Source organism: Phacochoerus africanus, chromosome 1 (genome assembly GCF_016906955.1).
Source record: "Phacochoerus africanus isolate WHEZ1 chromosome 1, ROS_Pafr_v1, whole genome shotgun sequence".
Lineage (NCBI taxonomy): Eukaryota > Metazoa > Chordata > Mammalia > Artiodactyla > Suidae > Phacochoerus > Phacochoerus africanus.
In genome coordinates, this window is record NC_062544.1 from 178,059,440 (window position 1) to 178,084,727 (window position 25,288).

Here is a 25,288-nt window from a genome sequence, read left to right on the forward strand (position 1 = left end):
ATATAATATGGGGTGATTGAAAATGTTTTACAGGTAAGTTTTTTCCTTAGTATTTTTTTTTATGGCTACACTTGTGGCATATGGAAATTCTCAGGCTAGGGGTTGAATTGGAACTGCAGCTGCCAGCCTTCACCACAGCCACGGCAATGCTAGATCCAAGCCACATCTGTAACCTACACCGAAGCTTATGTCTACGCCAGATCCTTAACTGAGTTTTTGTCATATTCTTTTAGTCAAAATAGATCACAGGTCATCCCAGATTCAAGGGGAGGATAAATAGACAAATGAGAAGGTCATATTGCAAAAGAACACAGAGGGGAAGAGATTGCTACGGATATTCTTCTGAAACACACTGTCCCACTTGTTTAGCAGGTATATCTTGTTCTGGTCAGTGCTTTTAAGAACCCCTCCCACCAAGATCAGAGCTATGGCTACAAGACATCCACACAAAATTATAGCTACCACCTCTTTTTCCCAGAGAGTATCTCCAAGTCCTACAGCCTAATTTCTGTTTCAAGCCTTCCCACTCTAAAGTGGCTTTCCAGGAGTTCCCAGTGTGGCTCAGCAGTAACAAAATGAACCTGACTAGTATACATGAGGATTTGGGTTCAATCCCTGGCCTCGCTCAGTGGGTTAAGGATCTGGCATTGCCATGAGCTGTGGTGTAGTTTGCAGACATGGCTTGGATCCTGCATTGCTGTGGCTGTGGCATAAGCCTGCAGCTGTAGCTCCAATTCGACCTCAAGCCCAGGAACTTCCATATGCTGCAAGTGCAATCCTTAAAAAAAAGTGGCTTTCCAGATTTTGTACCTAGACACTTCCTCTCCTCCTGGTCTCTATGGTTATTCCCTTTTATATTCATTATAAGAGCAGAAGCTGCTCTGGCACATCTCTCGTAGAGATGCTTAGACTACAAGCATGATTGGAAGGGAAAGTCAAAAGCATATTTTTACACATGGGATGTAGGTTTATTTGGATGTTGGGACTGGGGGAGGGTGCATGACAGAGCTCACAAGGGAGTAAAAGTCATGCAGTGCTGCCACTATAGAACATTGTGTCAGGAAAACAATTGGAGATGGAGGGAGATTCTTCTCAAGACACTTTATCTCCAAACTCACAGACATATGTGCATACAAAAACACAAAAAACCACACACTCACACCTATATCCACCACAGCACTACACATGTGCAAACACACACTCACACATACATTTACATAAACATATACTTACAAACACATTCACACATTCTCACAAACCCACATGTATTTTCCTGTAAACACACATACTAACAGATGCTCACATGCTCACACACCCACACAAACATAGATATACACATTTGAACACACTCATCCAATCACCTGAAGCCCAGTCTCCCAGTCCCCTAGCAGTTCTAGAAGAGAACAAATGGGTCCATGGTTTCCTTTGAGCTCATTCTCAAAAAGTTGTACCCTTTCAATAACTGTTTAGCTTATAGGTAGCCGTGGTGCTTATTGACGGTCATCCTGAGATGAAGCAGTGTGAAAGAAACAAGCGAAGAGAATGTAGTCAAAAAGGGCGACTGTCTTTGGGCTCACTTCCATATCACAAACCAGCATGCCCCACCACGGTACCCCAGGCCCACCTTCTGCCCTTCAAACCTGATATGCCTCTGCTTAAAGCCCTACTTGTCTGGGAGCAGAAGGCAGTCCAGGGGTCCTAGAGACCCTTTCTGGTGTCAGCTTTCTCCACAAAGATGCTGATCAGTGATTAGATTGAGCCCATACAGCCCCAGGGGACTAGATTCCAAGAAAAGATCACGCAACAGAGGTTTTCCATTGTGTGGATGTCAACTGTGGGCTTCAGAAAGCAGAAGGAGGCCAATTCGGAGAAGTACTTGCAGAGGTGACAAGAAGAGGAGGTCAAGGTTACACTAGGGCAATGGGATGGAAAGTATGTGGGAACTGATAGCTTTTCTAAAAATTTGCCAGCCCCTACCATTTTTAATATTTCTTTAGTATTGTGAAAATAAAAGGGTCAAAGGGAGATAAAGGTGAGCTTTTATCCAATTGAGGATACATACTGTTTTTGTGCCTCTGCACATTCATTTCATTTTAGTGTCAAAGAAAAACCAGCACGTCAAAATCCCATGCACACAGTTCATTTGTTTTATTGGGAAGGTTGAAGCGAAATCATTTGAAAAGACCACTACTTTATACCATGATGCATACGTCAACCTTTCAACTTCAAACATAGCCTCCCAAAACATCAAAGTTGATTTTTTTTCTTTTTCAGTTAAGTTTTCAATGACAAAGGTACTGATTTTAGGCTCCAAAAGAAAAGCTCCACCTCACACTGATGGTGATGAGAACATCATTGAAGGCTGATAAGTCAGAAGTAAGAAAAACAAGGAAACTGCAGAGTCAAGTCTGGTCAGCCCAACAAATATTTACTGAGCATCTTCCATGCATCAGGCACTATGCTGAGCGCTGGAGATAATAAGATGAATAAAAAAAGACCTCATTCCTTAAAAGGTATATAGCCTGGTAAGGCTGGCAGGAGGGTAATGTTATTTTTAAATAGTTGAGATATACACATGGTGCCACTGGACCCTAGAGGAGGAGCACTTAGCCCCACTCAGAGCAGATGAGAGAGACTCATGCAAAAAAAAAAAAAAAAAACTAACAAGAGGACAATCCAGCTTAGGAAGAAGCCAAGACTTGAAACAGCAAGGTGTGAGCAGAGAAAAAACCTAAGCCATCCAAAGCCTCCCGGGAGTCAGGGAGCAGCAGGAGATGATATTGGGGGGGAGAGGCCTCTTCGTGCTGGTAAGGAGCTTACACTCACCTGGAGGTAAACAGAGACAGCGGACTCACGAGGCCAGATTTGCATTTTGAACAGGTCCCTCTGGCTGTGGCTAAGAGGCTGGATAGGAAGAGGATAAGACCTGAGGCAGGGGACCAGGTGGTAGGCCAGTGCGATAGTACCAGCATGAGATGACAGGGCCAGAGCCAGAAGAGTGTTTTCAGGCTTAGTGAAGAGGAAATGGCTTCCAGAAAATATTTTAATTAGGCCTGATAAGGGGAAAGAGAAGAGAAGGTATCTCAAGAGATCAGTGTGATTAATTAAGGAAAGGGCTCTAGAAGGAGGAGCAAGACTTGGGGAAATTTGAGGCAGCAGGTTGGAGAAATATGATGATAAAGAGTCTGGGAGAGGCCAAACAGAGAAAGTTTCATGGAGAGGTCAGTAGGGGAAAAGGGTTTTAGGAATTAGAATCCAGAAGGACAGAAATCCTCCAGGGGACAGGGTGAGAAAATTAGTACATGAGGCAGAAAACAGTGTGATTATACCGGGGCCTATTCAAGCAGTGCAGGTTACAAGTATGTCCATGTTATAGAACGTTGCATGTGTGTAGAATTTTGGTACTGAACACTCTGAGCTATGTATTGGGTGAAAGCCCAGAAGTTACATTCTAACCAGAGAAATCATGGTGCCTTAGGTCAGGTAGTCAATCCATTGAGCTCCTTTCTCCCTTCCTCTAATCACCCCACAAATGGTACATCAATGCCAGCTAAATGTCTTCATTCTCTATGAACCACTGACCATGCCCCAGGCCCTGGGCTGGGCTCAAAAGTTACCCTATTGTAAAAGCATGTCCCTGCCCTGGTTGAGTTTTCTCTTGTTGTCTAGTTGCTATTTTGTCCCTTTGTTTGCCTATTCACCACAGCTAGTCTAGACCTAAGTCTTTTATTTTCTTACCCTCTACAAACAAGTCATAATTTCTGTCTAGCCAACTAGAATCGAGATGTCCCCTCTTTTGGCTTTTTTACTCTAAAATGTTTTATGCTTTATTTTTGTGGACTAGCAGTGTCTATAAGCCTTACAGGAGGGCCAGTTGCGGTGAGACAAGACAGTGAGCTACAACATGCTTGCTATTTAAGGCAGAACAGAGAGCAGATGTTCTAGCCCTTTTCCTCTCTGTCCCCCTGTCTCCAAGCTGAGTTTCCAGGGCTACTTTTTCTCCTCTCTACTCCCCCATCTTTCAAGGTTACCCCTCCCACACCTTAAATGGAAAGAAGTGATGAGCTGTCTATTTACATTCTAAATTTGGACATCATTAGAGACCATGGTTGTCCCAAAAGTAGAACTGATTTCACCTCCATTCATTCATTCAATTAATTCATTGAGAGCCCACCATGAACCAGCATCTGGTTATAGTGCGGGGGATATGACAATGGACATGGCAGACCAAAAATTCCTGCCTTCATTGAGTTTATATTCAGGTAAACTTTTTTCACTACCTGGCAGAGAGGCACTAACATAGGACACATTCAGGGGGGAGCCATGCAGACTCTAAGATGCCACCTGCATTGTTCACTCGTTCTCGCTGCTGAGGGAGCTGGCACTCCCTGTCCTCTCTGCCTCACTTCACGTGGGCTGCAGCTACATCTTTATTACCTTTGGTTCCTCAGCCTTTGCTTAAAGGAAACAAAGAGAGACTTATTTGGGAGAGCAAAGGGACTCACTGGGGTGAATTCTACAGTAAAAAGTGGCAGTAGTGCAGTCTTTATTCTAAAAATTGAGTTCAGTTTACAAGAAATGTTGGTTTATATGCTACAGTATACACTGACTCACTACCTGAAGAGAAGCAGGATTAAAGAATAACGTCTGCTTCTGGAGACAAGGGACAAACAGTGGCACTGCCCCGAACAGGGGGCAAATAAGAAGGGGAGAGGGATCCAAACTCAGCTACAGAAGGTGCCGTGCAGCAAAAGACAGCATAGTGTAGTTAGATTGCTGATCACATTTTTTTGCTCCTTTTTTTTGTTTTGTTCTTTGGTTTTTTTGTTTTGTTTTGTTTTTTGGGTTTTTTTTTTTTTGTCTTTTTGCCATTTCTTGGGCCACTCCTGAGGCATATGGAGGTTCCCAGGCTAGGGGTCTAATCCGAGCTGTAGCCGCCTGCCTACGCCAGAGCCACAGCAATGTGGGATCCGAACAGAGTCTGCAACCTACACCACAGCTCACAGCAACGCTGGATCCTTAACCCACTGAGCAAGGCCAGAGATTGAACCCTCAACCTCTTGGTTCTTAGTCGGATTCGTTAACCACTGAGCCACGACGGGAACTCCATCCCTTGTAATACAATTATACTTTCATACCCTTGTTGCAGGCTCAGTATGCTTCCCTACCCCTGGATGTTGGCTTCATCATGGGACTTCCTTTGACCACTGGGACACGGGTGGACTTGAATCTAGCAGAGGTGGGAATGTGCCTGCAGAGTTTAACTTGGACTCCATGCATTTGACAAAGCCATGGAAGAAGGTGCCCTGGCTAGCAGCTGTCCTGCCCATCTGGGCAAAAGAACGACACACCTGGGGTAAAGCCAAACCTCCCAGTATCCTGAGCCCAGATCAGGCAAACCCCCAATTATCCACACACCCATGAGCCAGAAAGATAAGCATTTGCTGTTCAAGCCACTGAGATTTTTTTAGGTTGTGTTTAATGCAGCACTGTTTTGACACTAGCTGATATACTGCTGAGATGCTTTCATACCCGAGTTCCTGTGCACATCCCATGAACATCAATGGCAAAAGGCATCCACATTCTTGTTGGCCGCTTCGCCCCATCCAAAAGGCCCACACACAGGACATACCATAGGCATGGGTCCTCCATCTCTCTCACCCCATCACAGGCTTCATTCAGGTTTAATGAACTGCTCTTCTATTTATCTAATGTCACTATATTCCCCAACTCGGCTGTACAGTACCTGGACTGTCTAGGAAAACCCATTACCTCTATTAGCCTGCCAATAGCAAATCAGTAGAATTGCTTGTTCCTTAATTGATAGAATACACTCCCCTCCTCCTGATAGATTACCCTGGTCTAACAGCTCCAAGACCGATTCCCCAGTGTCCGACTACCATGCAATCTGGAGCAATCAGTTTATACTTTCAGTAATAAATCCAAACCTATCAATATATAATAGCTCTTCATAATCAACATCCACGGATTCTGTCTGGGTTCAGAAGCAACCACCAGCCATTTTTTATGTGCCTATAATTAGCAGTGGCCAGATGATATTTGTGCATCCGAGCACAATCCTCCTTCCTTGTCCAATAATGATAACACATTTTACATAAATTCAAGCTGATTTAATTCCCTTGTCAGAGTATGGAGATATAAATATATTTATGCATGTGTAATGTTCCATAAATTAAAATAGTTCGGCTGACCTGAGTGCTGCGGTGAGCGAATCCAGCCTGACCTCTCTAAGAGGCTGACTGTGGGCTGGTGCAAAGGAACTGGCTCACACAGATCAGCAAAGACAGCCAGCTGGAGGAGGTAATGCACATCATTTATTAAACGTCCGTTGATCTAAGTGCGTCCTGCAAGCTTGTGAAGATCTCATCTCTATCTAAGAGCAACCGGTCAGAACAAAATGCGCAGTCCACTGATGTTTAACACCAAAGGGAATCAACATAGGAGACAACATTTGGGGGAAGGAAAAGCAATTTATGTTCGGGGGAGGGGGTTGTAGGATGAGTACCCCATAGCTAAATGCCCATCTTTCAAATGCCTCTTGCCAGCAAGTTTACCAGCTATGAAGCTAAGAGTATCCTCTTGCCTCTTCAGCCTAACACTCTCCCAACTGAGCTGTTTCGGCCGCTTCCCCTTGCCTCTTATAAATTAAATGTCACAAAAGAAAGCCGGTGAGAGGAAGGGAAGAAAAAGTGCCCTAAACAAGGTAATAAAACTATAAACTTAATGAGGGCCAGTTTAGCGCTTTGCAGTCTCTCTACTTTATAACATGCCCTTATGAGCCAGCCTGTCAGGATAATGTAATTGAGAACTTGCTATAAAACATATGTTTAATGGAGCCAGGGGCCAAGGAAAACACTGTGTAATTGTAATAAGCAGCCTGGTAAGTAAAATGATATCTTTTAAAGGTTAAAATAGAGTTGCTTTCAGAACTGGGCCAGTCTGCTTCTTCAAATATTGCTTCACTAATGATTTCTTCACTTCACTTACAAAATGCATCTCTGAGAAGATTTGTTACAAATGTGATCCCTGCCTGGAAAGTAAACTGCTCACCATACAGAAGGCTTGGGCATTTATTCTCCAGTTTTATATAACTTGGAGAATGATGTTAAAATTGGCAAATGCATCTGAGGCACACCAGGCCATAGGATTTTTTTTTAATCCACTCATTGTCCAATGCAGTTCAACTTGAAAGAGATACAACAGAGAAAAGATTGATCCTTTGTGGCCTATTCTCTTTCCAGAAGGTAAAAGCAATTCCCATCAACAGAGCTCAGTGCTCCATGGGGTCATCTCTATTCTGCTCCAGGGAATTCGTTGCTCATCGGGGCATGAATATTTTTAAAAATAAGAAAGAAAAGGAGAAAAATGAAAACTGATTCTGGGAGCTGGAAGACCCCACCTGTTAAAGGCCCATCCCTGATCTAAACCTAGTACTTGCTGACCATGACCTCAAAGATCCCCCTTTGAGGAACTCATAGATAAGCTTTCTCAATAGTAACTTTTTAGATTGATGCTTCCTAGGCTTTTGAGGTTGGCATTAAAACAAACAAACAAAAAAACAATACTCAAGGAGTTCCTTTGTGGCACAGCAGGTTAAGGATCTGGCATTGTCACTGCAGTGGCTTAGGTAGTTGCTGTAGCACAGGTTTGATCCCTGGCCCAAGAACTTCCAGATGGCATGGGCACAGCAAAAAAAAAAAAAATCTTTGTCAGCCACCTAGAAGTCTCCCCATGTTACCATAAAAACATAAACTTAAAAAAATGTATACGTGTAAGAGGAACTTGGTCCCCTTGCTGTACAGCAGAAAAAAATTAAAATTTTTTTAGAAAAAAATTTTTTAACTAAAAAACTTTAGGAGTTCCCGTTGTAGCAATCCGACTAGGAACCATGAGGTTGCAGGTTTGATCCCTGGTTGTGGGTTAAGAATTTGGCGTTGCTGAGAGCTGTGGTGTAGGTCACAGACAAGGCTCGGATCTGATGTTGCTGCAGCTATGGCTGAGGCTGGCGGCTACAGCTCCGATTAGACCCCTAGCCTGGGAACTTCCATATGCCGAATGTACAGCCCTAACAGGACAAAAGACAAAAATAAATAAATAAATAAATAACTTTAAAAACACTCAAAGCCACTCATTCCACCCAGTTTCATTGGCTGTTGTTTATTGTGTGATGGAGTAGGGGGCTGGGGAATCATATAACTGGTGAGAGGATCAGCCTGGCTCCTGCTAAGATGACTCAAGGAGGCTGCATGCTCCCCTCAGTGGAGCTGGTGACTCTCCAAGAGACTATGGATTCTTCATGTTACCTTCTGGAGCTCAGTTAAAGCAACTGTAAAAATGGTACCACAGGAGGGGTTGATTTAGCAGATCTTTAAGTCACTTCCAGCTTTAATGAGTTAATAAGATAGTATGAGAAAAAGAATGTATATTTATGTATGACTGGGTCACTATGCTTTATAGCAGAAATTGACACAACACTGTAAATCAACTATACTCTAATTTAAAAAATAAAATAACAATAAAAGTATATGGCAGAGAGATTACTAAATGATCCTCAATATCTTCTTTCCCTCTTCTTTTTTTTTTCTTTTGTGTGTGTGTGTGTGTGTCTTTTTTTGCTATTTCTTGGGCCACTCCCACGGCATATGGAGGTTCCCAGGCTAGGGGTTGAATCGGAGCTGTAGCCACCGGCCTACACCAGAGCCACAGCAATGCGGGATCCGAGCCACGTCTACAACCTACACCACAGCTCACGGCAACGCCGCCGGATCGTTAACCCACTGAGCAAGGGCAGGGACCGAACCCACAACCTCATGGTTTCTAGTCGGATTCGTTAACCACTGCACCATGATGGGAACTCCCATTCTTTCCCTCTTCTATAGTAGTAAAACTCCTGAGTTTTAGCTCACATAGAGACCCAGAGGAAAGACTATATTTCCTAGCTTTCTTTACAGTTAATTGTGACAGTAGGACTAAGTTCTGGCTTAAGAGATTTAAGCAGAGGTGTCATATGTCAGCTTCCAAGACAATTTGCATATGTTCTTTCCCACTTTATCTACCCTGCTGCCAGGAAGACAGATGCAATGGCTGGAGCTCTTGCTGCTATTTTGGACCATAAAGATAAAGGCTACAGTTAGGAATAGTGGACCAGATAGCCAAAAAAGGTCATAGTCTATGTTTTTCTTCTAGCTGAGCCCGAACATCAGCCGTGGAATTACCTACTAAGCATAAGAGAAATAAACTACCTCATTTAGGTCACTGATATTTGAGGTTCTCTAACTTGTAGTTGATCTATGCATTCATTCCAGAAAATACAACACATATGTATAACAGTCATTAGCATATTTTGAAAACATAAGACTTCTATGTGATTTCCTTGTTTAAAATCCATTACATATAGAATAAAATCCAAATAGCTTCCCTGACCCACAAGGACTATGAAATCATGTCTGATCACATCTTATACCTTTCTCCATCAGAACTCAGTGTTGCCCCAGCTACAAACGTCTTCTTTCCATTTCTGCAAACTATCTAGCTCATTCTGGACTTGGGATTTTATAGATACTATTTGTTCCTCCTGAAACATACTTGCCCAGCTCATTGCATGGCTGATTTGTTCTAATCATTCAGGTTTCCATCCAAACGTCACCACTCAGAGAGATCTTCCTTAACCAGCCTGTCTAAAATGACTTCACATACACACACTCCTAGCATGCAGAGTAATCCTCTACCCCATCATTGTATTATAAAATGCACTGAGCTGATCTTTAAAACAATTGAGATGCTCTTATTTCCTTACTCTGTCTCTTCTCCAGGTAGAGTATAAAATCCATGAAAACAAGGACCAAAGCTTCACTGCATTTGAGAGCCTAGAATGGCCTCTGGCATTTAGCCAAACACTCTCTGACATAAACGACAGCAACATCTTCTCAGATCCACCTCTTAGAGTGATGACGGTAAAAACAAAAATATACAAATGGGACTTAATTAAACTTAAAAGTTTCTGCACAGCAAAGGAAACCCTAAACCAAATGAAAAGACAACCCACAGAATGGAAGAAAATATTTGCAAATGAATTGACTGACAAGGGATTAATCTCAAAAATTTATAAACACCTCATACAGCTCAACACCAAAAAAAACAAACAACTCCATAAAAAAATGGGCAGAAGATCTAAATAGACAGTTCTCCAAAGAAGACATATGGATGGCCAAAAAACACATTAAAGAGGTTCAACATTACTCATTATTAGAGAAATGCAAATCAAAACCACCATGAGGTACCACCTTACACCAGTCAGAATGGCCATCATCCAAAAGTCTACAAACAATAAGTGCTGGAGAGGGTGTGGAGAAAAAGGAACCCTAGTACACTGTTGGTGGGATTGTAAATTGGTGCAACCACTGTGGAAAACAGTATGGAGATTCCTCAGAAAACTCAAAATAGAACTACCATTTGATCCAGCATTCTCACTCCTGGGCATCTATCCAGAGAAAACCATGACCCAAAAGGACACATGTACTCTGATGTTCATTGCAGCACTATTTGCAATAGCCAAGACCTGGAAACAACCTAAATGTCCACGGACAGAGGAGTGGATCAAGAAGAGGTGGTACATATACACAATGGACTATTACTCAGCCATTAAAAGGAATGAAATACTGGGATTTTCAGCAACATGGAGGGACCTAGAAATTATCATGCTAAGTGAAGTCAGTCAGACAATGAGGCACCAACATCAAATGCTATCATTGACATGTGGAGTCTGAAAAAAGGACAGAATGAACTTCTTTGCAGAACAGATACTGACTCACAGACTTTGAAAAACTTACGGTTTCCACAGGAGACAGTTCAGGGGGGTGAGGGGATGTGCTGGGGTTGTGGGGTGGAAATCCTATAAAACTGGATTGTTATGATCATTGTACAACTACAAATGTAATAAATTCATTGAGTAATAAAAAAAGTAAATTTACTCAGTAAATTAATTTAATGAATGAGTGATCCAGAACACTGTGCTTGGAATGGGAGAGGGATGAGTGAGTGAAAAATAAGTAAAACTTAGTATTCCTCTGGTTCCAAACAAGAGTGTAGATATGATTACAGAGACCCTCAAACTGTTAGACACAGATTGCTTTGGGATTCAGAATTTTTCAAATTTTATATAGTCTAGTGCATACATCATATGTCATATAACACCTAGAGTAGGGTTTGGGAGAGTACCTATAATTAAATATAATATTGTTATATAAAATGTAGAATATTTACTATACTTAAGGATTGAAAATAGCTTGTCAGCCCAGGGCAGGTTTAACAAATAAATGCAGGTCAAATCTTGCTGCCAAAGATTGTGGAGAAAAATAAAACAATTTTCAGAGATTTTTGAATTTCTGGATTCCAAATAAGAGACTCTGAATCTATACTTACAGCATCATTGGAGAGACTTCTAGAAGACCCTGATAATCACCACCAATACCTGAAACAACACTGTGATGATAAATGACAGAGGCATAATTATCTTTCATTCTAATTATTTAATCCAGGTTAACACTTTTACCTTCAAATAATTTATTATACCCAAAAATCCTAAAAATACTTAGGGAAGAAGTGTTTGTGTAACTGGTGATTAGGCAGTCATGGAACCACCCAAAGGGCTGGGGAATGAGGCTAAACAAGTGACTGAGATGAAACAGCTGGCATCTATTGAGCATTTACTATATGCCAGCACTATTTCCTTTTCTTTCTTTCTTTTTCTTTCTTTCTTTCTTTCTTCCTTTCTTCCTCTTCCTTTCTTTCTTCCTTTCTTCCTTTCTTCCTTTCTTTCTTTCTTCCTTTCTTTCTTTTACTGCACCCATATTTACTCATTCAGTCTTCACAAGGACATTCTGAGTCATGCTATGATTATTTTCATTTTATAAATGAAGACACTGAAGTCAGAGAGGTTAGTTTACCCAAAGTCACAGACCTAATAAGAGGCAGAGAGAACACAAACCCAAGAAATCTGGCACCTGAACCTGTGTTCCTGATGGCCTCCCAGACAGTCTTTTTGGCAAGTGGTCTTGCTCAGGAATTATGAACGGAACACCAAAGGTGAATAGACGATTCTAATTCCCTTTTCTTCCCTACCCCCCCCATTACTACCCCTTCTCTGCTTTAAATCTGAGCCAAACATTTGGCAGAAAAGTAAAAAATTTGGCATTGTCAATTTGGAGATGGCTAATATTGGAAAATGAAGAGCTAAGTAATCAGACTCAAGGGAGGGGCAAATAAAGGGTAAAAAGTGAATCATAATCTAAAGACAAAGAAGAAAGTGTCCAAAGGCAGATCAAGTTGGCCAAGAGAAATAAAACTAAAGGCAGGAGGGGCAACCAAAGAGGACATATCTTCCAGAAACTTACTCTGATATCCTGAGAGTTAATGACCATATGAGATCAGCATACTCTGAGCATGTGCTCTATGCTCAGAGGCTGGCAGCCCCTTAGTTATCCTGGCCCAGGCTGCATCCTCTTGCTTGGCTTCCCTTGGCCACCAGCTTAGCAGACCTACTCTCTTCCATCTCTCACATGTAAGATTTTTTCTCCATACACAGAGAGCAACTGCTTGGCCTCAAAATACATGTGCAACACTGAACCAATGTTTATTAAATATTTACTCTGCTGTGTTGACACTGAAGATGCAAAGATGAATAAGACAGTCTTTACCCTACAAGATCTCAATCTTCCAGGGAGAACAGACCTGCATGTACATAGTACAATAAGCATTATCTTCCATTCACTCAACAAATATTTATTGATCATCAACTATCTTCCAGGTATTAGGTGCCAGAAAAAGGAGTTGCAGAGTCATATGAGTACAGGAGCCCAGCAGGAGTGCTCTCACCTGTCCAAAGGAACATGTATTAATGTGAGGAGGTGGGCTCAAGGGGTGAGGAGGGGACCATGGCAGCCTGGAGAGTCTTGTAAAGGGGTCAGATGCTCCTCAGCTCCATTTAATTTTTCCATTCAGGAATGCAGATCGAGTGTTGCTAGATCTGATTTTGCAGAAGTATCCAAAACTCAAAAGTCTTCAGTGAAACCTTCCAATGTGTAAATGTTGCAGTTAATTCAAAATAATTTTAACACCGTACAGCCTTAACAAAGCAGGTTTGCAGTCCACCATGTTGTAATCTTCTGAAAATGTTCATAACACAGAACCTCATTAGGTGTGGCTCATCACACTTTGCAGCTTCCTCTCAGCCCATTGGAAAGTTATCTCTTCTGTCATTCTCCACTCTCTTGGCCCTTCACCCCTCCTAGCCCCTCCACAGTCCAGTGGTCTCCTCCCAACCACCTCTTTGTTCCACCCTTTTACTCCCCATCCTTTACTCCTAGCCAACCTGTCTCTGTTTCCTTCCAAAAAACATTGTGAAGAGGCCTTAACCACAGCCCCCTATAAATCCTGCCTGAGTTTCATCATCCCAGTCTTTTCCATTACTGTTTTCTCACTTAGATGAGCAAAGTAAAAAAACTGAGTTCTCAGAACTCAACCCAGCTGGTCAGGGAGAAATGAAACCATGTAATCCACAGTTTAGTCCTTCATAAGATCTTTGTATGTGTTCATCTTTCTCCACCAGAAATTTGATTGCCCCAGGAAGCCAAGTCTATTCTTGCAAAATTTATGGGTATTCTGAGTTTTTAATGATTTTCTTCCATAAGTCTGATTTCTGTTTCCTTTGAAGTTGGGAGACCCTGACGCAGACTTCTTCCTAGAACTGGGGTACATCACAAGCTAAAAGGTCAGTGATCACTGTAAGCAGTGACAAAATATATATTATAAATTATATATATGCATACATATATATGTGTATGTGTATATACGTGTGTGTGTGTATATATATATATACAGAGAGAGAGAGAGAGAGAATCTTATAAGTGCTACTTCTAAAAAGATCTGTTGGAAAAAATAACTTCCATAGGTTTGTTAACAAAAACTCAAAAGACGTTTTTATTTTTTAGAAAAACTTGAGCCTTTGTTGCAAAGGTATGAAACATCATAAAAACGATTGCAGGTGACTAGCTAGTCTTTTGTTATATCTCTAAACATAAGACAAACAGTAATGTGGAGGGTTTTTTTTTTCTTAAAAAAAAAAAAAGAACTCAATATTAGTCACAGTAAGCCTTAACATATGGGAATAGGAGCAGGGTGGGGAAGGGGGAGGGGAAGCCCACTCTTCACAGTTTTTTGAACCTTTGAAACTGAAAAAAAATATGTATCCCTGCTTTCTGTATATGCACATAATGTAAAATTTCATCCACCACAATATTTTAAAAGACAGAAATCATGAGATATATCACATCTAAATGGAAATATCATCTAAGGAAGGCACCATTTATCAACATCACTTTGAAATGCAGTGGAGGATGTGATGGCATTATGTAGATCTCAAATATCTATGGGTGAATGAAATTGGGTAACCTTAGCAACCCCAGGTACATCCATGCAGCTATAAATCAAATGTCAGCACTCTGAGCTATGCACAAAATAAAGAAATAATTCTTTGAAATATTCATAATGCTATGCAGTGTATTATTTTGTAAGTCTGTCCCCATTATGCATTTTTGAATCTAACTAAAAAAAAACAGACATAACATTTGCATAACACACCATCCCTGCCCACCTTCCCACCCACCCACCCACAGTAGCTTCTAGAAACAGGCAGACCTGCACTATATACTAATGGCCACAGCAGAACTCTGGTTCCTTGTGTGAGAAGAAAAGGGAATTTTATACACAGGCACCTAGTCTGACAGCAGCCCAAATGGTTCCATATTGATTATTCCATTAAAAAAAAAACAACTAAATAAGATATGAGAATTTTGGTAAAAATGTCATGATATAGGTACATTTTTGTATATGTGAGAGTAATATATTCAATATTTCACCCTCTGAAACTGGAAGAGATTTGCTTTAAAAATAAATTCTTGCTGGTGAGAAAATATACTAGTTTTCTAATCCAGGGCATCTTGTCAATACAGAAGTATAACAGGCAGCCCAAACGAAAGTCTTTTATTTTATTTACACTTAAGATTTTTCTTTGATTATTTAGTTCCTTTGGAGGAGTATGTTTTTTGTATAAATACATTTGTTAACACCTCATTTTTAAAATTCTGCCTCTGCCTGTTCCTGGCACTGACACTGCAGTGCCTGAATATCATAATACCTGTGATGAATTCCAAAGATCATCAAATGATAATAGCTGTGACACGAAACTCAGTACAATTCTAAATCACACACATGTAAATACGCTGATGCTACATAAAGAAGACCAAAATACTCAGGTTGACTAATTGTTTTGCTGTAAAAGTTTTATAACCACATTTGGTTTAAAATATCCAATACAGCTAACCAAGTGAATCATCTTCGAGACATTTAAGTGGCTGCTATAGGAAATAGCAGGGCTTTTCATATACAACTAGAAAAGCGTCATTTTACAAATGAGTTCTCTTCACTTTAAACGCTACGAAAGTGGAACCAAATGGACAAGGGGTTTAAATCAAGAATTAAACAAGCCATTCTAAGGGAAATCACCTTGTTTATCCTCAATCTATTTTTTTCCAAATTATTATTCTCTTCAAGCTATATTAATTGTTCTGGACCTATAGCACATGCTTCAATGAAAATAAATTACTTTATTTCTATTACACCACTAATGGCTGTGTGACTTAATTTCATTAGCTCGAACCTGTTGAGAGTATTCAGATTTCCATAGCAGGACGCACTTAAAATGAAAAGATTCTTTCGATTCTCAATTAACGGAATCGTTCTCTTTCAACTGAAATGAATGTTATTGAAACCAATTAGCATAGACTGGAAAATCTCTCGCTAATGAGGGGAGTGTGGGTGAGTAAACAGCAATGAAAAGATGAAATTAGAGGAGAGCCTCTTCTCGTTGGCCTGAATAATTACATGCTTAGTTGCCTAATTGTCTGGTGAAAAGCGCGGCAGTGATAGTAACAGATTGCCATGTTCATTAGGCAGCAAAAGGCCACCTGCTGCTAAGCTTCATTTTCCTGCAGTCGATATACACGTGTTTATCCCTGGGGATTGGTATTTGGACACAACACTAGCTGGGAAAAGCAAATGAGCTTGCCAATATGCTGCAATATTGTGTCCTTTATGCCAAGATACAGAAGCTTAATATGTCAAATAGAATGAATAAAAACCAACAGTGATAACGAAGTTTATGAGGATGCTGACCTTAGAACGGGCCCAGTGTAGGACTCTAAACCGTGTCGAGTTCAACCTTTCAATACAGATGTTCCTTTCTGGCCTGAGCGGCTCCAAATTATATCATACAAAAGATAAATTACAATGGTTAGAGCCTCGGCAATATTTTAGACAATGGTATAATAAAAGCATGCGATGTAACTGTTAACATTGAAAGCAAATGTTCAGTCCTAAAGGCAAAAGAAGTGTGTGAGAGGAAGGACATTGTTCCCATTGCCTCTCTGTAGACAGAAGATCAAAGGGGTGCCTTCATTCACCATCTACCCCTCCTTCACATCTCCTGCACTTCTTCGGATTGTTTGTCTATAGTTGTTTAACGTGTCCTCCAGCCAGCCTCTATGTTATATTACACACCACCAGCTTTCCCTCTACCATCATACCAGCTCTGATTGCCTATGATTCTGAGACTCAAGCAAAGCACAGACTTTGTGCAATGTCAAGCTTCTTTTATAGGCATTATTGTTTCATCCTTGGACATGTAGAAAGGAATTTCAATATCTTAAATAATACTCCTGATAAAATGCGCATTTTCTTAAAAATCAGTTCAGGGAAATTGGTAAGGAGCCCATCCAAGCTCACGTAACAGTGCTCTCAGTCAGATGGAGTGGAACAATTGAGCAATAAAACTTCTAGATGGCCTGGAGGACAGAAACACCGATGTTCAACCCTCAGACTGGATGGGTTCTGTAGAAGTGTTTGCCTTCCACAGTTTTCAAATTCTATTTACAGAGTTTCCACTGTGGCTCAGTGGAAACAAATCTGACTGGTATCCATGATGACACAGGTTCAATCCCTCAACCCTTGGCCTCGTTCAGTGGGTTTAGGAACTGGCATTGCCATGAGCTGTGGTGTAGGTCACAGACGCAGCTCGGATCTGTGGCTGTGGCATAGGATAGCAACTGTAGCTCCGATTTGACCCCTAGCCTGGGAACTTCCTTATGAAGCAAACGCTGCCCTAAAAAGATTAAAAAACAAAAAACAAAAAACAAACAAAACCCTGAAGGACTTAGCCTGGCCCCAGTTCCAACATGGCAACAATCAACAGGAAAACACTGATCATAAGCACTCAGTCTGCCACAATCCCCACCCAGTATGGAGGCGGAGTTGCATTCGTTACTACTCTTGTATTACTGTTTCTCTTATAAAAATGTAGTAAGTTCCTAGTACCCAAATCTTCCTCAAATGTGGGAAAAATAGTCATATATCTTTTGAAAAATAGTCTTCTTATAGCTGGCCTGCTTCAGTCACGCTGTTATCACTCTGTTTAGTAGCACTTTAGAATTCAGTCTGTGATTCCAAATGTAGTCCTATTCCTTATTTGAAAGAAGGAAGGAAAGCAAGCAAGCAAGAAAGAAAAAAGTCGAGGTGATGAAAGGGAAGGTGAGTTTTCAAGGTTCACTTAGTAACAGAGGAGCTGGACTAGAATTTGTGGCCTCCAACAATAAACTTCCCCCTATACAGGGTACCTCTGTCATATAAGAATACAGAATAATTTCTGAGCATTTAAAGGCATTGATCCTATCCTCAAGGAGTATGTCAAGATGTACACATTTGAAAAATAACTAACAAGCAGCACAACCCAACCCAAGATACACAGACACCATGGGTGGTAAACTGCTGTAATCATATACTGCTGGCATCACAAGAGGTATGAAAGCTGGGAAGGGGAGAGGTGGGAGGCAGGGGAGCTCAGTGTAAAGTAGGGGCTCCCTATCTCTGCTTTCAATTTGAGAGTGGAGGGAAAATTGAGACTTCAGAGTTGGTTGAAGTGCCGATCATCTCAACAGAAGCAAGAGCCACTCAGTGGCCACTTCCAGGAACCAACCACACCACCCAGCTCAAGAAAAGACAAAGGGGAAGCCAGGCCTAAGGAAACATTCTTGCGGTAACACCACCATTACCTGGATCCTGGATAAAGCCCAGTACCCCACACAGAAGGACACTGAAACCTGAACAAAGACAAAAGCCCATCCTCCATAGTCCCCAGGATTCCAAATTTAAAAATCCCTTTGGACCCATCAATCAAGACTTGCTTTGCAATTCCAAATGTTGATGCATGTGAGCCTGTGTTGGTGACAGCAAATGAAGGTCATGGATTAGAAACAAAAGCCTCACTTTGGTGAATGACGTGGATGCCCAACCTCAGTGCGTGTCACTTCATGTTGTCCCAAATTATGTTATGGGACAACATTGAAAATTTTCACAATAACTTTTCCCTTCCAAAAGCTACTGAAACAGATATTATTTTCATTTTTGGTTCCAAGTTCTTAGGATATGTGGGGGGTTTTTAAAGATAAATTATATAAAACTTTAAAGGAGCTTTGAGCCATAATTTTGTTATTTACTCCACAAGTAATATATGCATTTTTTTAATAAATGCATATAAACAAAATAAAACCATTTTAAATCACTTATCATCAATAGAAGTAAATACTATTAAGATTTTGATGTATAATGCTCCAGGCTTATGCGTGTGTGTTTATACATATATAGATTTTATTGCTTCCTTTTTAATTTTTTAATTTTCTGAATATAAGAGTAATACAACTATTTTTTAATATTTTTGAGTAATGGAAATTTTGGAAAATACATAAAAATTTTTAAATCACCTATAACTTTGCTACCTTACTATAAAACAGTTTTAGTATTTTACAATATTATTTCCAACTCATTGTGTTACAATTATTATATATATATATATATATATATATTTTTTTTTTTTTTTTTGTCTACGCACATGGCACATAGAAGTTTCTGGGCCAGGCATCAAAACTATGCCCCAGCAGCAGCAACCCAAGCCACTACAGTGACAATACTAAATCCTTAACCCACTGCACCACAAGGGAAATCTGATACAATTATAATTTAAAAAATTTTTAAAGTCTGAAAACATAGAAAAGTGTTTTTATTCCCATTAAAAGGTAAATAGTTACCCTTCCCAGCTATTTCCTGAATTTACATAAATATTTTTTACAAAAAAGTGTTATCATACTTGATATATTGTTTTCTTTTGCTTTTTAGGGGGACTGGGAACCTCAGTAATATATAGTGACTCTCCTTTCAACAAACTTATAGCCATATTAGCATTCTTAAATTCCACAGAGTATTCTGTTGTAGAACTGTTCCAATGTCCTCTTGCCAAGCATTTGAGCTATTGCCAATTTTTCACTATTATTTTTAAATTCCAATATAAACATCTTGGTACATATATTACACACACAGCCAATCATTTTCTTTAAGATACAGTTTTTAAAAAGATGTGCCCAGTTGAAAGATATGTCCTCCTATACTCTGGGTCTAGCTATGCCTCTTACCCTATACCCTGGCTATACCAGATATTGTCAGTCCTACAGTTAAGCACAGTTTGTTTTACTTTTAGTTTGTTTTTCTTTGATTACAAGTAACACCAAATATTTTAATGTTGTTTCTTGGCCATTTGCACTTCTCTACTGAATTGCCTACTTAAGTTCCTAGCACATTTTTCCATGAGAAAGATAATCATTTGGTTATTTACTTGAAAGAGCTCCTTATCTTTAATCATATGAAGCATCACTTTACTCAGTTTATCATTCCTGTTTTACCTTGCTTCATATTCTATTTTGCCATTCCATAGTTTTAAATGTTCAGATATCCACTTTTCCCTTTGCGATTGCTGCCTTCAGTCATGCTTTGAAAGTTCTTCTCCATCCTAAGATTTCATTGTTTTTCTGAGATTTCATTGTTTTCATCCACAACTTCTTCTGTTTTTATCGTTTTCCTTTCATTCTAATCTTTAATCCTCCTGGGACTTATCTTGTATATAATACAAGGTAGGAATATAACTTTATTTTTTCTAAATAGTAAGTCAGTTTTCCCAGAAAAAAATTATTTAGTAGTATATCCTTCTTCCACTGACCAGTGATTACATCAATTTTATCATATTATTACATACACCCAGTCCCACTGTCTGTTTACTATGGTGCCAACACATTGTTTTAATTTACCAAGTCATTATAATTCATAATGATTCCTGATTAGGTACCATGTTCCCAATCATAATGATTCTTTTATAAACATTTTCCTGGCTATTTTGGGATGTTTCCTATTCCAGAAGAAATTTAGAAAAAAAATTTTTAACATCCCATCTTCTAAAAAAAGTCCCATTTAGATCTGACATAAATTACATTAAATGTATGGATTAGTTTGGGAATAAAAATTTACTGTTAAAGTATAAATACATCACAGCAATGCTCTTAAGAGTAATTAAGACTTTAAAGGAAAAACAAAGGAATGTACATTTCATCAAAGATTTCAATAGCTGGGACACATTTTCTTAAGAGTCTAATTGAGTAGTTGCATTTTATAGGTGAAAAAACTTAAAAGTATTGATACGATGTTCTTATTCAGATGAGGAAACTGACCCATATAAGATACCCCATAATCATCAAGGAAGCTAACTGTTAAAAACCATCACCATATGGTAGGCACTGGGTGTTTTACACATAGTATCCCATTTTTTTCTTTTATTAGAGTAGATGAAGGCTCGATTCCCTTTACCTTCCAATTGCTGAAAACAATTTGGGGGATAACAGATAGGCTGAAAGGGCTTGTCAGAAACCAGCAGTAGTTTAGGGCCTGTTCAAAACAAACTTTTAGAGAAGATGCATTCTCCACCTCTGCTGGCTTAAAATTATGTAACAGAATTTATGTGCTCAGTGACCCCGCTTCATTGATTTGACAGGGGTAATTCCTGTGTACGAATGAACTATTTCTCTAATGTATTGAGTACATGCTTCCATGGCAGCGTTTTTTCTCCATTCCCTTAATTAAAAGGACAATGAATTGAAATGCAAAAGAATTTCTCTCCAAGAGATGATCCATCCTCAACTCTTTATATGTTTTGTTTAAAAAATTATGGTGAAAGAGCAAGCTAAAGAATCCATTCTAAAACTCCCCTGAAAATGTGTGTGAGTGAGATGGGAGGAGGGGAAGGAGGCCTACAAGAAAGAGACCCAGCCAGCCCTTTCCCATGGTTTTCACCTCAACACTTTGGGAAGCTTTTCAAGGTCACAGAAAGCCCCCCCAACTTGAAGACTCACTGAGCAGTACTCGTACCTCCTGAGCCTACCAAGGACAAATCCTCTTTTATCAGGAAAGGACATTCCTGTTGTCTGAGCCAGCAACTCAAAGCCTGAGGGATGCACACGGAGGTGAGGAAGAAAGAAGACACCGGGCCACCACATCAGTCTAATGGGACTTGGAATCAATGGTGTGGGAGGGTCACAGCCAGGTCACCCTCACATTCAACTCCCTGGGCAAGTCCTGTCTTGACTCAGAGGTTAGTCCTATGCTTATGTAATTGATGGGAGGCCATAGAGGGCAGAGGGTGTGCATGGGGGCCTTGGGAGTCAGCCAAGCCAGCTGGAGTACTGGCTGCCCTGACTTTCCTTCCCCAAGCCTCCATTTACTCATTGGGGTGATGAAGATAATAACCCAACCTCTTAGGGTTATTGTAAGACTCAGAAAAACATGTCTGCAAAGTGCCTGGCACAAAGTATTTGGTAAATAGTATCTATTATTGTTTTTCTCAGTAAGAAATAAGACTTGTTTTTAATCACTTTCACATAAAAAGTAAATATGTATTGCTCTTAAGTCTATTTCACAAGGAATTTTAGAATCTTAGAATTGAAAGGAATTTAAGAATTATTTAGTCTCTCTTTTATACTATGTCCTCAAAACTTTAAGGTAGATATATGTCTGGTAGCAAACCACACTGAAGCAGCAAGCCCAAGAAAATGCTTACTTTGTGCAAAAACCCTGTATCAACTCTGAGGATTTTAACTAACTTGTCAGGTTCAATTCTGTTAACTTCTTATAAATTTCTTAATCTCCATACTACTGCCTTCGACATATAAATCCCAATACAAAAAATTCTGTAAAGAAGGAAGCCTGCTTTCAGAAGACACACCTGAATGGCCAAAGTGGCTTCAGGAAAAGGAAAAAAGAAAGGAGAGACCTCACACCAGGTCCAGCCAGTGGCTCAGCTGATGCTCTGACTGTACATGTAAGTGGAGGCATCCAGAAAGAACTAGAGGCCATAGAATTTGTGGGGCACAGTGGAAAATAAAAGTGGAGGACACTTGCTCAAAAATTATTAAGAATTTCAAGACCACAGTGGAGCATTACACAAAGGGCAGGGCCCTCGAAGCCAACCCTGGATGCACTCTACCTGTCTGCACCCTCACACAGTCCTGGGAGTCAGAGAGGCCTATTGTGCCAAAAGTCTCCACCACTAGAAGAAGGTTATTGCAACTGGAGAACACATTCCTATTTGTCAACTGCTAAAGCACTAATAATAAATTAGAAACATTGGCTTTGGCCAAATCGAAACTGGCTTTAGTTCAGAATTGAATCAAGCAAAGATGAACTGCAATTGATTAAATCTCATCCTAATTTCTACCTAGAAGATAACTCTGATGCGTCCAGCCTCAGAAAAAAAAATGATATACAAGTAAAGAAAATGCCATTTGACCTATTTTGAGCAACACTGTAATACTAACACACAACAAAATGTCATTAATCTCTGAAGGAATCTTAAGGCTTAAACCAAACTGAATATCCACAGTACCTTATAAGTCTTAAACCAGGCCCAAGTGGTTTAAGGCCCTATTAGTAAATTGACTACATTAATTACTAAGTTCAGTTTTATTATGATTGGTGAGTAGGTGATTAAGTAGTTTACTACTTTCTTAATAGTCTAATCTGATTTATGGAGATGTGACTATTAATGTTTGCTTTGGGGAGACATATGCTAAATACAGCTCAGTGAAATTCCCCAGTCCGCATTCAGGAAGACAGTGAAAAATTCAATGCAAGTGAGCTGAATTTAAAACTTAATTAAAGTTATTCTGAGTAATGAAAAAAAAGTGATATGTGCAAATAAGAAAACTATGCACTCTATTAAGTCTAAACTTATTCAAGGGCAGGTATTTTTACCTGATTTTGTTTGGAGAACATCCACTTTGGATATGACTATTCTGAAAATGGAGAAATTTAACTAATTTAAGGAGAAGTAAACTACATGAATTAGTCTAAGAAAAATGAAAGTAAAGAAATAAAAATAGTACTGTTAATATGAGTACAATGATGTGTTCTGTACCACAAGCCATGAATAATAATTTATCATGTGCTTAATTTTTAATAACTTCACACTGGAAAATGCTGATATCCTTTGCCAATGCATTTAATATCAACCTCAAAGAATTTTCCCTTTCTGGCTACAGTTTCTCAAAGTTTAGATGTTAAGTGGTAGATTCTACAATGTGTCTTATCCTAAGACCAAAGCACCTGGTCCTTTTTCTGAAAGCTCTGAAATTTAAACTGAGTCCTTGTGTTTTGAGAGGGAGTTTTAAACCATGCTTGATTTTGGCAAGTTATGGGAGCTTTCAAGATTGAGTCTAAACATAGAGACACCCCTCAATTGGACAGAAATTACAGGCTCCTCTGTATCACCGTTAAATGCCTCATCTAGAGCAAACTGGCTTAACTGTTGAACTGGTGTGGGCTCACTATGTGATAGGTAGAACCTTGTGGGCAAGGCCTTTGTCTTGTTCAGCTGTGAGAGAATTGTTAACAAAAACAAAACATGCATCAAGTCCTTATTCTGCATCAGATCTATGCACTTTTCAGATAGATACCTCTTCACATTTAATGCTTACCACCTCCTTGAGTGGTAGAGATATTTCAGATGACCAGTGGTCAACAGGGCTAAGCAGCTAGTCCAAGAACAGTAAGCAATCGAGCTGGGATTGGAGCCAAAATCTCCTGTCCCCAAAACCATGCTCTTTTGATGATACCACAGAAGAAATCTCCAAAATGGTTTTGCCTTTAGAGAAAGATTAGAACATCTCAACCTACTTCTAAATGTCTGAAGTACAACCTCTCCTAGTCTATGTGTCTAATACCAGAAATATGAAAAATGCAGACTGCCAATTATAAAACCTGTTTGGATAAGAAAAGCCTTCAATCATTCAACCCAGTATTTTGCCACCACTGAGTGACTCACAGTCAAAGATCAAGGTGAAAAAAAAAAATGAGACAGAGGTTTATTGACAGCTCCCTTCTATGTGGGAGTTGACTGACCAATAGGAATTATAACAAAGCAAACTGAATAAATTCCTCCTAACCAAAAAAAAAAGAAAAAATTATGACTTCCACTTTGAAAGTCTAGTGGTTTTTTTTGTTTGTTTGTTTCAACAAAAACTGTAAAAGCACATAGGCAGTACCTATCAAAAGTCAAGTGTTTTTGGAGAGAAGTATGTGGAGAGAAGTTACATTATGATTTTCTAGAAAAGGAGAGACTGTTGTCCCTTTAAATAGGTATCAAATAATCTAATAAAAAAAGGTCCAAAATCAATGTCAAGGCAACTGCCTACCTATGCCTACTTTCTCAAACTAGTACAATAAGAGTGGGAGAGAAAATAATTACTATGTAACTAATTACCATCTGTCCTCACATATGCATATATACACACATATTATTTTTTCTAAACCAGCTCAGAGTAAGTTGTAAACATAATTCTCCTTTACTTCCTAAAACTTCACTGTGTATTTCCCATGAACAGTAGTGTTATCATACATAACCACAGTACAGTTTCAAAATCAGGAAATTAAACACTTTGAATTCAACACTGTTATCTTCATGCCATATTCCAGTTTCATCAATTGTCCCAACAATGTCTTTTATAGTAATTTTCCCCTTCAGTTCAGGATCCAACTCAGGATCTCACTTTGCATTTGGTCCTCATGCCTCTTTAGCCTTGTTTAATCCAAATCAGTTGCTCAACTTTTGTCTTTCCTGATCTTAACTCCTTTTTTTTAAAGAACAGGCTGGTTATTTTGTAGCATGCTCCTGACCTTGGATTTGCCTGGTATCTCCTCATGATTAGATTAGATTTCGATTATGCATTTTTGGCAGGAATACCACGAAAGTGATATTGTGCCCTTCCCAGGGGAACATATCAGGAGG

The 25,288-nt window shown here is 39.6% G+C and overlaps 1 pseudogene; it reads left to right on the top strand.

The window, feature by feature from the left end:
• Nucleotides 1-4,105: 4,105 nt before the first annotated feature.
• The window catches only part of LOC125110811 (tubulin alpha-1 chain-like), a 124,543-nt pseudogene continuing 103,360 nt past the window's right edge, over nucleotides 4,106-25,288 (top strand).